The sequence below is a fragment of the Megalobrama amblycephala genome, linkage group LG14, assembly GCF_018812025.1.
Source record: "Megalobrama amblycephala isolate DHTTF-2021 linkage group LG14, ASM1881202v1, whole genome shotgun sequence".
Lineage (NCBI taxonomy): Eukaryota > Metazoa > Chordata > Actinopteri > Cypriniformes > Xenocyprididae > Megalobrama > Megalobrama amblycephala.
In genome coordinates, this window is record NC_063057.1 from 44,589,493 (window position 1) to 44,603,157 (window position 13,665).

Below are 13,665 nucleotides of genomic sequence, written 5' to 3' on the forward strand. Positions count from 1 at the left end.
GAATCACTATGCTGAGCTCTTGTCAGTTTATTCTCTTCTCCTTCTACCTTACTTGCGTCTTGCTCCAAAATCTCCCCCTGTTCCAAAGCACAAACTTTAACTACAGGTTCAACCTCCACCTGATTAACAGAGCTAATGATGACATCCCCTACATAAGCAGGCAACCTTGACAATGCATCTGCATTAGTATGGTCTTTACCAGGTCGATGGACAATCTTATATATTGAAAAGCAGCCAATTGTTCTAAGCAACAGGCTAATTGGCCCTCCACCCCTTGAAAATTATGCAGCCACTGGAGAGAGTTATGGTCTGTTCGCAACAAAAACTCTTTCCCTAATAGGAAATGTTTGAAATACTTTGTGAATGTGACCACACTTAACAATTCTTTCTTTGTGGTGGCATATTTTCGTTCCTGCTTACTCAGGGTTCTGCTTGCATACGCCACCACTTGCTCCAGGCCATCTACTTCCTGTGACAAAACAGCCCCAATCCCAGCATCGCTTGCATCTGTATCTAAGATGAAAGAGCGTTGGGGATCTGGATAAGCTAAAATTGGAGCTGTAACAAGACAAGATTTCAGCTTCTCAAAAGCAGCCTGGCAACAATCATCCCAACTGAAATCGTCTCCCTTTTTCTGTCAACCTGTGCAGTGGTCTAGCCCACTCAGCGAAACCCTTAACAAATCGTCGATAATACGAGGCTAAGCCCAAAAAACTTCGTACCTCTGTCTGATTTTTAGGGGTTGGCCATGCTTGTACAGCCTCCACTTTACTAGGATCAGCCATCACCCTTTCAGCCGAAATGACATGACCAAGGTACTGCACCTTGGTAGCAAACAAATTACATTTAGATGGCTTTACTTTAAGATTGGCAGTCTGTAATTTGGACAAAACATGACCTAACCGCTCAAGATGTTCCTCAAAATCTTTACCAAAAACTATAATATCATCCAAGTATACTAAACACACGGACCACTGTAAATCGGCCAAAATTAAATCCATGAGCCTTTGAAATGTACTTGGACTATTGGAAAGGCCAAAAGGAAGAACATTAAATTCAAATAACCCCTGTCTTGTGATAAATGCAGTCTTGGGGCGCTCTTTAGGGTCCACTTCCACCTGCCAGTAACCACTGGCCAAATCCAGGGTAGAAAACCACTGCGCATGGGTTAGACCAGTGGTTCTCAAACCTGTCCTGGGGACCCCTTACCGCTGCACATTTTGTATGTCTCCTCATCAGACACACCCAATTCAACTCTTGCAGTTTCTACTAATTAGTTAATAAGTTGAATCAGGTGTGTTAGAGGAGGGAAACATGGAAAATGTGCAGTGGTGAGGGGTTCAGGACAGGTTTGAGAACCACTGGGTTAGACTATCTAATGCATCATCGATGCGTGGAAGAGGATACGCATCCTTTCTAGTGACATCATTTAATTTACGATAGTCCACACAAAATCTCAAACCGCCATCTTTCTTTCTCACCGGAACAACAGGGGCGGCTCAAGGACTGCATGATGGCCATATAATGCTGCTTTCCTGCATCTGCTTCACATGGTCCGCTACCTCCTGTTGCAGATGGAGTGGTACCCGACGAGGAGCCATTTTAATGGGCTTTGCATCATCAGTATCAATTTGATGAAGGGTTCTATGGGTCCATCCTAGATCTGTATCATTCTTACTAAAAACAGAGAGATAGTTACTTAATAACTCTTGAATTGATTTTAACTGTGTTAGGTTCCAACTCCCTGTTATGCAACCCCAAATATTCCAACAATACTTCTGCTGTCCATGGTTGCTCTGAGTCTTTAAATGATACTTGGGAATCAACTGAAGCATCTACTATCTGAACATCAGTACACAGGGTTCCAATAGTCGTCCCTCTTCTCAAAGTAAGTTCATCACTTGTTACGTTAATGACTCTTAGGGGCAACACCCCCTTTTCTACCCTGCATAACACACGGACCACCAAGACATCAGTAACCAATCTATCCGAGGGTTCCAGCATCCCTTCTATGCACTCTAGCCCCACCCCTTCAACATTACCAGGAATTATAACCTCAGTTCTAAGAGGGACAATCACATCCTGCTTTACTGATACAGTCCTGGTCTTTTTATCCACATTACCCACATGTAAAAGCAACCGCTTTCCCATTAAGGTACAACATTGTGAACTCAAATCAATCACTGCCCCAAATTTCATCAGGAAATCAGTGCCCAAAATTATCTCCTGCAAGGGTATATCAGCTACTAAGAAATCTGTGGCCAAAGCCAACATCTCTATCTGACATACAGTTGACCACTTCCCCAAAATTTCCATCTGTCCACCATCAGCTACACTGTAAGAAATGATTCTGTGGTCATGTAGATTTGAATTAATGTTTTTGGTTAAAATATATTCAATATAATTGTGTTTATGATTTTGAGGCAAATATTTAATTAAATTTCAAATAAAAATGGTTGGAATAAAATCTACCCATTGTAGTTAAATAAAACTTAAGCATTATATTTACCTAATCCCAAATGGAGAGAATAATGAGTGAATTCAAATTAATGTAATCAGGCAGTTTTTAATTGAAAAGCACTTCCTGTCAAAGTGCGCCTTTTTTATGCAGCTGGCCATGAAGAGAGTAACGTTCGGCTACAGACAGTGAGTGAATGTTCGTTTTCTTCTACATTGCTCATCTTGCAAAATTTAACTGGTTGACTTTAGAAAATTTATTTTGTTATCACTGGGCTAGTAAGAAGAACGCATGTAGTGGTATATTACAATATAAAATGAGTTACCACAGAAAAACAGACTCAGCAGCAACACAAAGTTGGCTTCTGTTGGAAGGCTATATAGTGTGATGTTGTTGCGCTATAATAACACAGCATTATACATTTTGGAAGAAATCTTATGTATTGAAGTCACTTTTATTTTGAAGGATGTGTGTTAGCATTTTCACTATTATGGTTCCTAGGTCTTTTGCGTGTTAATATAATATCCTCAGTATGTTTTTATGAAATTGCGTAAATAAATACATTGGGTTTAATTTCAAGGTTCCATAAAGAGCAATATTTGGGGTTATCGCTGGAAGAGCATCTTCAGACGGCACTTGACGCAGTTCGGTTGGCTTTACTTCTCGTGTGTGGAACTCATCTTCCCGAGGCAGGTAACGTAACTTCTCTCTGTTATTTCACCGTTTTGTTGCAACTTGCAAATGTGAAGTTAACTTAGCTAAATGTGAAGTCACGTGAAGTCAGTCTATTAAAGGTCCCGTTCTTCGTGATCCCATGTTTCAAACTTTAGTTAGTGTGTAATGTTGTTGTTAGAGTATAAATAAAATCTGTAAAATTTTAAAGCTCAAAGTTCAACGCCAAGCGAGATATTTTATTTAACAGAAGTCGCCTACATCGAACGGCCAGTTTGGACTACATCCCTCTACTTCCTTCCTTAATGACGTCACTAAAACAGTTTTTTGACTAACCTCCGCCCACAGGAATACACAAGAGTTGCGTTTGTAGAGTGTTTTGTCGCCATGTCGTCAAAACGCTGTTATTTTCATCCCGCAGTCCAATCACCGGGTCTGATTCAGGCTCAAATTGATAGGGTAAAATTAAAGACATGTTTACAATAACACTGAGCGCGTGCATCTCCACGTTATGGTAAGAGGCGTGACCTTTCCGGGCAAGATGCGCTAAACTGCTGTCGAATCACAACACAGGAACCGCTGGCACAATCAGAACTCGTTACGTATTTCTGAAGGAGGGACTTCATAGAACAAGGAAGTCATCAGCCCGTTTTTATGACAGTGGAAACAGTGGTATACAGATAAGTAAATTATGTGAAAAATACTGTGTTTTTTTACACGCGAAACATGAACACATGTTATATTGCACACTATAAACACAATCAAAGCTTCAAAAAAACACGAAAAACGGGACCTTTAACAGTGTTACGTTTTAGAGCCGCAATTTTATTTCTTTCCATGCATAAATCTGTTAATTTTAGCTGTGGTAATGTCCGTCAGCGGCTAGCACTTAAGTTAGTTAGCAAACATAACTAGCAGGAGGGGAGGAATTCAAATTCAGATGGCACAAACTTTCTCATTTTACAGCCAAACCATACACTAAAAGTTTCTGAAAACATTTTAGTAACAGAATACTGTATTTGGATATTTGGAGTTTCGTGAGCCGAACTCCATTGGAAGAAATGGCCATTTAACATAAAGATGACTGGTGATGAATGTCTTTTTAACTAGCTAACTTAGCTAGCTATTCATTTAAGTTACATTTTTACCTAAATAAGTCCAAATTTAACCACAAAATAGTTGTTGAATCAAACAGCGGCCCTACCGTCACTTCATTCTTTAAAATATCATAATTTTACTTGTCCTGAAGGCTTATTTCAATTTGTGTATTTTTATTGGGGAGTTCTACATGACTTTAGATTTAGAGCCTGAACTTCTGTGCTTTCGGTGCCTTCAGCTGACTCAGTGGGGCAGGTATAGCAATCTAGGACTTCAGTGTCTCAGAGCACTCTGCCACCTTTTCATTTTTTTTATTTTATATATATATATATATATATATATATATATATATATATATATATATATATATATATATATATATATATTTTTTTTTTTTTTTTTTTTTTTTTTTTTTTTTTTTAATTTGTCTGATATGGTTTTCCACAAAATAAGTTAAATTATATCATTGAAATCCTTAAAGGATTAGTTCACCTCAAAATGAAAATTTCCTTATAATTTACTCGCCCCAGTGACATCCAAGATATCCATGTCTTTATTTCCTCAGTGGAAGAGAAATTAAGTTTTTTGAGTAAAACAAGTCCAAATCAATGCGGTTTCAAAGGTGTTTTATGTGCTTCAACGGGCTGTGCACGATCACAGCTGAGGATTAGGGGTTCATCTAGCGAAATGATCGGTTATTTTCTAAAAAAAAATAATTTATATACTTTTTAAGCACAATTATTCATCTTGAGCCGGTATAGGAAGCACCGTGAACTACGTCATCCCTGAAAGGTCACGCTTAACAGTGCAGGCGCTGGCAGAAGTACCGCCCCACTTTTTAGAAACGGTACTTCCATCTATTGGCACTTCCGCAGGTGCCGTCGAGCATGACCTTTCAGTGAAGATATAGTTCCCGGTGCTTCCTATACCGGCTCACGATGAATAATTGTGCTTAAAAAGTATATAAAGTATATTTTTTTTAGAAAATGACCGATCGATTCGCTAGATGAACCCCTAAACCTCAGCTGTGATCGTCCCCAGCCCATTGAAGCACTTCAAACACCTTTGAAACCGCATTGATTTGGACTTCAAAACGTTGGAGCCCATTGAAGTCCATTATTCGAAGAAACATCCAGAAATGTTTTCCTCAAAAAACTTAATTTCTCTTCCACTGAGGAAATAAAGATATGGATATCTTGGATGGCATTGGGGTGAGTAAATAATTAGGAAGTTTTAATTTTGAGGTGAACTAATCCTTTAAAATGAGGATTTATCTAAATATGTAAATATTTTGCATGAATTCATTTAATTTTTCACACAGGGATGATTTTTATCTGTAGAAATGTGAAACTGAAAGGCACTTCTCATATCTAAAACTTTTTTTTCCCTTAGGTGCCGCCAAATGAGATGGCAGTGTAAAGTCTGTGGATTCAGAGCGACAACAAGGGGTGATCTTCTGCAGCATTACAGACTTCAGCACAGGACGTTTGAGATTGGAAATTCGGTACCTTGTCTTGATTATTATTGTCCATGCTCCTTTAAAACATTAAGTGCCCTCCGCACACATTTGTCAAGATATCATGCAAAGGATGAAGCTAAGGGGCCAGGAGTAGTCCTCTCTTTCACATGTGTTATTTGCTCAGCTAAATATCCCACTGAAAAAGAATATTTCCAACACCTCGGGAATGTACATTTAAGACCAATATATATGGAACATTTTTTGTGCACAAAAGCAGAAAGCACAACCCTCATTCACTTGAAGACTTAAAGCCAAATGTCATTGGTGAACACCAAACTTTACCAAATGAAACTGATCCTTTACCCGCAGGTGATAGTGATTGTGATGATAGTGATACCAATCCTCCAGTGGATATATCAGAAGCAATTCACCAAAGAATTGGCTCACTTCTCTTAAAGCTGGAAAGTGTACACAACGTTTCTGGAAAATGTATTGATGATTTGGTGGAGGAGCTTTATTTTATATATACCGCTTCTGCTCCAGTAATCCGTCAGCTTGTCGATACAATTTTGAAAAAGTACAAGTGTGCTGTGGAGGAGGACCTTGTTAACGAATTGTTGTTGGAAATATGCAAGTCACACCCTACAAGCAAGGCACTGGGATAAGATGGGCCCTTTGGTTCTGTGTATAAGAGAAGACAGTATTTCAAGAAACAGTTTGAATTTGTCCAGCCAGTAGAGTACATCCTTGATTCACAGGAGAATCTCAGCTTTCAATATGTGCCCCTTCTTCAGACCTTGGAGCATATATTGACCAATAAGGATATTGCACATTTTTTATTTATGATAAGAACCAATGGTTCATTCCTCCTGACTCTGGCTTTCTCGTTGTCCCTCAGCATCGCCTCTCTTCAATGGGGGACAGATCATTCAGTGCTATGGCACCCAAAACTCTGTAATTCTCTCCCCTGCTCACTCTGGTGTGCTAATAATATCTCTAAATTTAAATCAATACTCAACTCACTTATTTTCTGAATGCTATGTCTCTGAACTGATGGATTGATTGATTGATTGATTGATTACTTAACTAATAATTCTCTGAATGTTATGTTGTCTCAAGTTCTGTTTTGTATTTTGTTGTGCTTGATTCTATTCTACTGTATGCTGCCCTGTCCATGTAATATTCCTTTCCTGTATCTTCTAACTATGTTTATCATTGTCTACTTGTATTATTTCTTCCTTGTTAAATGTAAATTGTAAAGCGTCTTTGAGCCCTGGAAAGGCGCTATATAAATAATGCAATTTCTAACAATAAGTTTTATCTATTAAATTATTTGACATTGGCACAAAAATTGGTAGGAGTCATCAACAGTATGTCCTGTAGGTACCTGAGAAATTTGAACATGCTGCCACCTAGTGTTCCTAGTTTTTGCAAAAATACATCTTAAAAAGGTTCCTTAAATTTGTCATTTATTTACATTCCTTGGCTTATGCTGATTCTGACGATATGTCGTTTTTCATTTTCCATCATTTTGTAGTGAATTGAAGAGTTTTATTGTTATTCCACCTAAAAAAATTTTCCAAAATCTGATCAGATGATCTTTGGACTGAGCCGCACAGAAATGACTGAACAAATAACTGCTCACCAGTTGCCATTCAGTCTAATGAGGCTGTTCAGCTATCAGGTTAACCAGAAGCAACATTAGTATTAAGCTAGCTTAGCATGCTAATCTGGTTAACATGCTAAGTAATGTTTTTGTGAGCTCATTCTCACACAGAAAGCTCTCCTTGGCAGCCTGGTGAATGTGCATTAAAGAGTAGCTCAATGTATAACGCGACATGAGTGTTGCCAATTGCTTTCATCTGATCTGACCAATTGCTTTGATCTAAAACTGGTCGTTTAATGTCGCTAGATAACATCATACTTGCGAATCCACTTATCTATATTAATATAAATATAGATCAGTGGGCGAGTCACAGAATCTAGATAAGATTTGTCCAAGAAGTTGCTAGACTTGTTGCTAGGCTTTTGAAAAAAAGTCTCAAAAGGGGCAGAAAACTCATTAAATCTAGCGACAAAATCATTATATTGGCAGCTCTGGTGACGGGTACCTGACCCAGAGATTTTGGGCTCAAGTCCCAGATGGAACAACTTTATAAAATTTTATTTCACCAGTATCTCCAGTATCTCTCTAGTGAAGCTGTGGGTTTCAAAAACTACAATGTTACTCCCTCGTAGGTAAGAAATACAGTATAACATAGCAAAATGGGCTGTTTACACAACACTTTTAAACCTGAAAATTAATCTCACCGCTTGCTATTAATGCTAAAGACCTTGATTAGCTTGTTCAGGTGTGTTTGATCAGGGTTGGAGCTAAACTTTGCAGGAAAGTGGATCTCGAGTTGAGAACCCCTGCATAATGGTATTCATGACCATATCACTGTAGGCAAGAATTCATATTCCTTTTGACCTATTTCATTCACCATATTATCTATTATCTAAATAAACCTGTTATTTTTATTTTTTCCATATTCCCAGGTTTTTGGTTTTGTTGTTATATGTAGATTCTTCTGACCAAATTAACCCAATATGTCTATTATCAAACCTTAAGCCTGAAAATCTCACTACTTTGACTTGATCTATCATCATATGGGGGTTGAACGATAGTTATGTAATTAAAGACAAACTGACATTAACTAATCGCTGATGACGTCATTTATAAAAACAAAATAGGAATGCTTGACACAAATTGCAACTATAATATGTGTATATATATATATATATATATATATGTGTGTGTGTATATATATATATATATATATATATATATATATATATATATATATATATATATATATATATATATATACATGTATAATTTTTTTCATGTTTACTTGTTTTTTTTTTTTCTTTGACATTGATTTTGGGGAGGGGGATCATGTAAGGGGTTAATAATGGACAACATTTTGTTTACTGTTTTCATGATGTCCTATTCTGTACTGTCCCTAAAAACCAATAAAAAAGATTGGGAGTACAAATTGCAACTATAGTCTTTCTGCTTGTTCTAAATCAGATACAAGCACAGTAAAATTACATTTACGAGTCCATTAGTAAGAGATCCGTTGTGTGTGAATTAATATGAACTGTGTGGCGTCTCTCTACTAATAGTGAAGCTGTGGGTTTTAGTTCTTTCAAAAACAGAAAGACATGCTAAAACTAAACTTAAAGGTGCTAAAGAGGATGTTTTGTTTTATATATTTTTGCAATATTACTTGAAACTGTCTTTACTAACTGATAAAAGACTATTTATTAGGTGCACTGAAAGGAATAATATTAATATACATCATCTTTGTACGAGGTAGGGCCTTAAAAACATCGCACAAGGAACGTATTGGCAGTGATTGACAAGCCTGAGGGCCAATCGTTTATGCGATGATCGCATAAACGATTGGCCCTCAGGCTTGTCAATCACTGCCATTACGTTCCTTGTGCGAGACGAGCGTGGCTGCGCGCTCCAGTAACTTTCCACACTCTACAGGCGCCGCATGCAATGTTTTTGTCCGGAGACAGGAGTAACAACTGCAGATTATGAGTTACCTGCGGTGAGTCCGACATAATGAATCCACTAACACGACACAGCGAATGCCGGTGGTAAACAAACACTCGTGTTCCAATACTCGTGCACGAGTTTTGGGAGGCGTTCCCTCGAAATGAGCTGTGAAGGAGGGGGGTTGTTCTTATGCATGCACTCATTTCAAAAACCCACTAACAGACTTTGGTTTCTAAGTCGACGAAAAGATCCTCTTTAGCACCTTTAAGTTATTTTATTGATAAATCACAGTAAGTTTCTATGCTACTTATTGTTTCTGTGTGTGTGATCTGCATGTGTGTGTGTTTTACAATGTAGCAGCGCATTAGTTTAGAACAGTGATTTACTTACATGTACGATAAACCATTTAAAACCTGCATTCACCTGATCAATATGGAGTATCCAGATGGTATAAGCAAACTGTGCAGCACTCTGAGTATGCATTTATTTGTGATTTTGTGTCATTAAACTGGGCTTAAACTTAAACTTTTTTTCTGTTTTCACCTTTAGATCTGATTCCGCTGAAAGAGGAGATTCAAGATCTGAATGATGTAAAGGAAGAGAAAAATGATGTCATAACTGGAGAAAATGATCTTAGCTGCTCAGAGACTGAAGAGACTTCCTCCAAAAAAAGAGCTCAAAAGACAGGGGGTAGACATAATTTAAACTGCTTTCAGTGTGAAAAGAGATTCAGCAAACATGAAAACCTTGAAGCTCACATGAAAGTTCATGATGGAGAGAGTCCTTACACCTGCCAACAGTGTGGAAAAGGTTTTCACTGTAAAAGGAAACCTTAAAGTCCACATGAGAATTCACACTGGAGAAAAGCCTTACATCTGCCCTCACTGTGAAAAGAGTTTTGCAAAAAAAGGAACATATAGTGACCACATAAAAATTCACACTGGAGAAATGCCTTTCACATGTGATCAGTGTGGAAAGAGTTTCAGACAAAGAGTCACCCTTAATTCCCACAAGAAGATTCACTCAAGAGGGAACTGTTGTAAATGTCATCAGTGTGGAATGAGTTTCGCAGACAACGATCTCCTTAAGGATCATGCAAGTAACTCACATTGGAGAGAAGCGTTTCATTTGCCCTTCACTGTGGAAGAACTTGCTTGAGCAAATTCAAACCTTGAGGTTCACATGAGAGTTCACACTGGAGAGAGGCCTTTCACCTGCCCTCAGTGTGGAAAAGGTTTCAAAGAAAAAAGAAACCTTAAAATACACATTAGGCTTCACACCTGGAGAGAAACCTTTCATGTGTCTTGAGTGTGACATGAGTTTCACATACCAAAGAGATCTGAAACGTCATTTGAAAGTTCATGCTGGAAATAGAGTTGAGATTAGTGTACCACTTCCAGAGCGTGTCAGAAAGAAAAAGGCAATTATGTGAATCTCGGCTCCAAGAGGCTTCCTAAATCCTCAGCAATTGTATACACTTGTAAGGACAGTAACGATAGCTATATCTATTTCGAGCCTGAAGATGAAACGTTGGAAGAAAACTAGTTATTCAACCCAAACTTCCATTGCAAGGATGACTTGAGCAGGACATTTCTAAGTGATTACTCAGTCTGTCATACATTGAGATGATTTAGCATTAAAAAGTTATGTATATCCACAAACCTATGTATATTTCCATTTTATTGAGGTCCACATGTGGGAACTCATATCATTAACTGTATGAATAAGGTGCATGCGTTAGCTGAACACTAACATTGAATGACTGATGTAACATTAAAGTTTGTTTGAAAAACAAACGTTTCTGAAAAATCCTTTATCATTACTCAGAGTAGTAAGAATGACAGAAAATCTGCATTAACTGCACAACTTTTGGTAATAGTGGCCCACAGCTTATCGGCAGAACTAATTCAGTAAGACAGTTAAAACATGAGTTAGCCGGTTAGCTGGAGATCTACACAATGAAACAACAGAACTCTACGTATTTTAAACAACAGGTAGAAAATATATACATCAGTAATTAATTATATTTACAGGTTGTCATACAGAGGAGCAAGTTGGTCCAAATAAAGTGGGTACTGTCCCATTTTTAATGGAGAAGACTTTTGCCAATTTTATGTATATCTAATGTCACTTTATTTATTTAGTAAATGCATCTTGATTTAAGAATATTTAGATATTTGGACTGGAAACAAGACAAACATACTAAGTAAGAAAAGCATGTTGCATTTCAGAAGACCCAGTATGGACTGGCCGGCAAAAGACCAGTGAGAAAATGTTGTGCAGTTTTTAGCTAGCAGTGGGTTGAGAACCATAAGAGAGTAGCCACCGCCCTCTGGAAACAAAGTCAGAATACAGGGCCATTTCACAATTTTTTGGGAGTGGATATAACAACTGAATGATGTTTCACAAATTACATTGTTTTTAGCAGCTGCAGACATTTTGCCTGGTGTACTCGTCCATCTCCCATCAGCAGAGTCTGGCAGCCCCTACAAAATGACCAAGTATTTTTCATTAAAACATTTTATTTTATCAATCTAAAGGAAATCTTCTTTAGAAACAGAGTGGGCACTTCAAGAAAGCAAGTTAAATTAAAGGCAGGAACACACCAAGCCGACAGTTGGCTGTCGGGCAGTTTTTGTTCGTCGACCGACTAAGTTTTCTCAGCGTGTTCCGCACCACCAGCTGAAGTTGGTTCTCGTCTGCTTTTTTTCGGCCGTTTCGACATGTTGAATCGGCGTCGGAGCTCGTCAGTCCATCGTGCCCTCTGATCATTGTGATTGGCTGTTCAGATACTGCCACCTGCTGGTTCAGAAAGGAATTTCATCGTACGCAGGTGCAGAATGGACGTGCTACTTGGCCGTCGGCTGTTGAGCGTTGATTTGGCGTGTCAGGCCAACTTTGGACACAGACGCTGCAGACGTGAGCCAACCCCACAGTATGCTTTGGTTGCCACTAGTTCGTCAGCGTCGGCTTGGTGTGTTCCTGCCTTAAGTGTCAAAGGCAGATACATGTCATTACATATCCATTATTGATGCACTGAAGTTTCTTTTTGACAATGAACAAATTAAAAATCTCTTTGTGCAATCAACCTAAAATGATGATAAATTGCATAACTACTGTGAGGCCAATTTTTTTGTTAAAATGCAGAATGCCGAGAGGAAGGCCGAGACTAAATACATAGAGGTAATTGGAGTGTCTGAAGACCATGGCAGCCTCACTCTCTACAGTGATTTCAGTGAACCAGCAAACCTCTACCATAGCAGGCTGGACGATTTCATAGAGCAACTCCCGACTACTCTCAAAATCCAGCCTGTCCACAAACATGCTCGATGTAGAGTTTGTTGATTCAAATGAGAGATGAATAGAAGTAATGTGTTTTCATTTTATTACAGGACGTATTAGACCAGGGGTTGGCAACCTTTTGGGGATGAAGTGCTATTTTTAATTTTTCTGGTTTACCACTGGGTTTACCACTGTGCTAATAACACATTGCTAACATGAATTAGCATGTTGCTAGCATAATTTATTACTTTGTTAGCATGAATTAGCATGACGTTGTTAGCACCGAGCCCAAACTGCGTTTCCACCGTCAGACCAGAAGCTCTGCAGTGCTTCACTAAAACCTTCCCTTAACATGAGTCTCTGTAAATAAAGTGGTATTTACTGTTAAATGCATGAATGCTTCACCAGTCATTATTACAGAGTAACTATACGGATGCAATCTCAACACGGATGCATTTCTACCTGTCCTTATAACATCAGACACTCCTGATATTAGAGTAACAATTACAAAGATCATATTAAGCCATACCCATTTTCCCCCAAAATTTAGACATCTAGAAAAGATAATTAAGGCTTTTCTCATTCCATTTAATATATTTAAGACTTTTTATCTTCTTAAATGGAATAAAACTGAATGTAATTGAAGGACCCGTGTGGACCCTGACTTGCTAAACATGCACATCTTGAGTCTGGTGTCTTTAAACGCAGTTTTTCGTTTATGCTCATCTTTAAGTCTCTTCACTGCCCAGTTCATCTGGGAGGCCAGCTCAATGGTTAGAGTACAGGCCAGCATACTTCTAATGCGCGCCTCAACTGATGCTCCTCCCACTATAGCAAGATGGCCAACCTAGAAGGGTGTCAGGCACATCTTAGCACAGAGCATTGACAGATTACAAAAAATGCCATTGGAACATATTTGATTTGGCAGAGTTAGAAGAAGCAGAGCGGCTGTTCCAATGCATCGGGGTGGTCCATAACAAATGTTCTTTGAAATAGACACAAGGGAGTGGGTTGGAATCATATTCCCCAGGGCATTGATGGCACAAGCATGGGTCACAAGTGTCTCTGTCTCTGCTGATGTGGATGACCCTACCTGTCAACCACCGCACCTGGCAACAATATTTTCTGGGTTTTGGACAGTTGTAA

The 13,665-nt window shown here is 38.5% G+C and overlaps 2 long non-coding RNA genes across 2 annotated transcripts; both read left to right on the forward strand.

The window, feature by feature from the left end:
• The first annotated feature begins 1,381 nt into the window (after nt 1–1,381).
• On the forward strand, nt 1,382–6,522 carry LOC125245955. The gene is made up of 2 exons (XR_007179647.1): nt 1,382–3,151; nt 5,621–6,522. It is a non-coding gene; the product is annotated as an uncharacterized LOC125245955 (long non-coding RNA).
• A 60-nt stretch (nt 6,523–6,582) lies between these two features.
• Nucleotides 6,583–11,020, forward strand: LOC125245951. The gene is made up of 2 exons (XR_007179644.1): nt 6,583–6,641; nt 9,787–11,020. It is a non-coding gene; the product is annotated as an uncharacterized LOC125245951 (long non-coding RNA).
• The last annotated feature ends 2,645 nt before the right edge of the window (nt 11,021–13,665 follow it).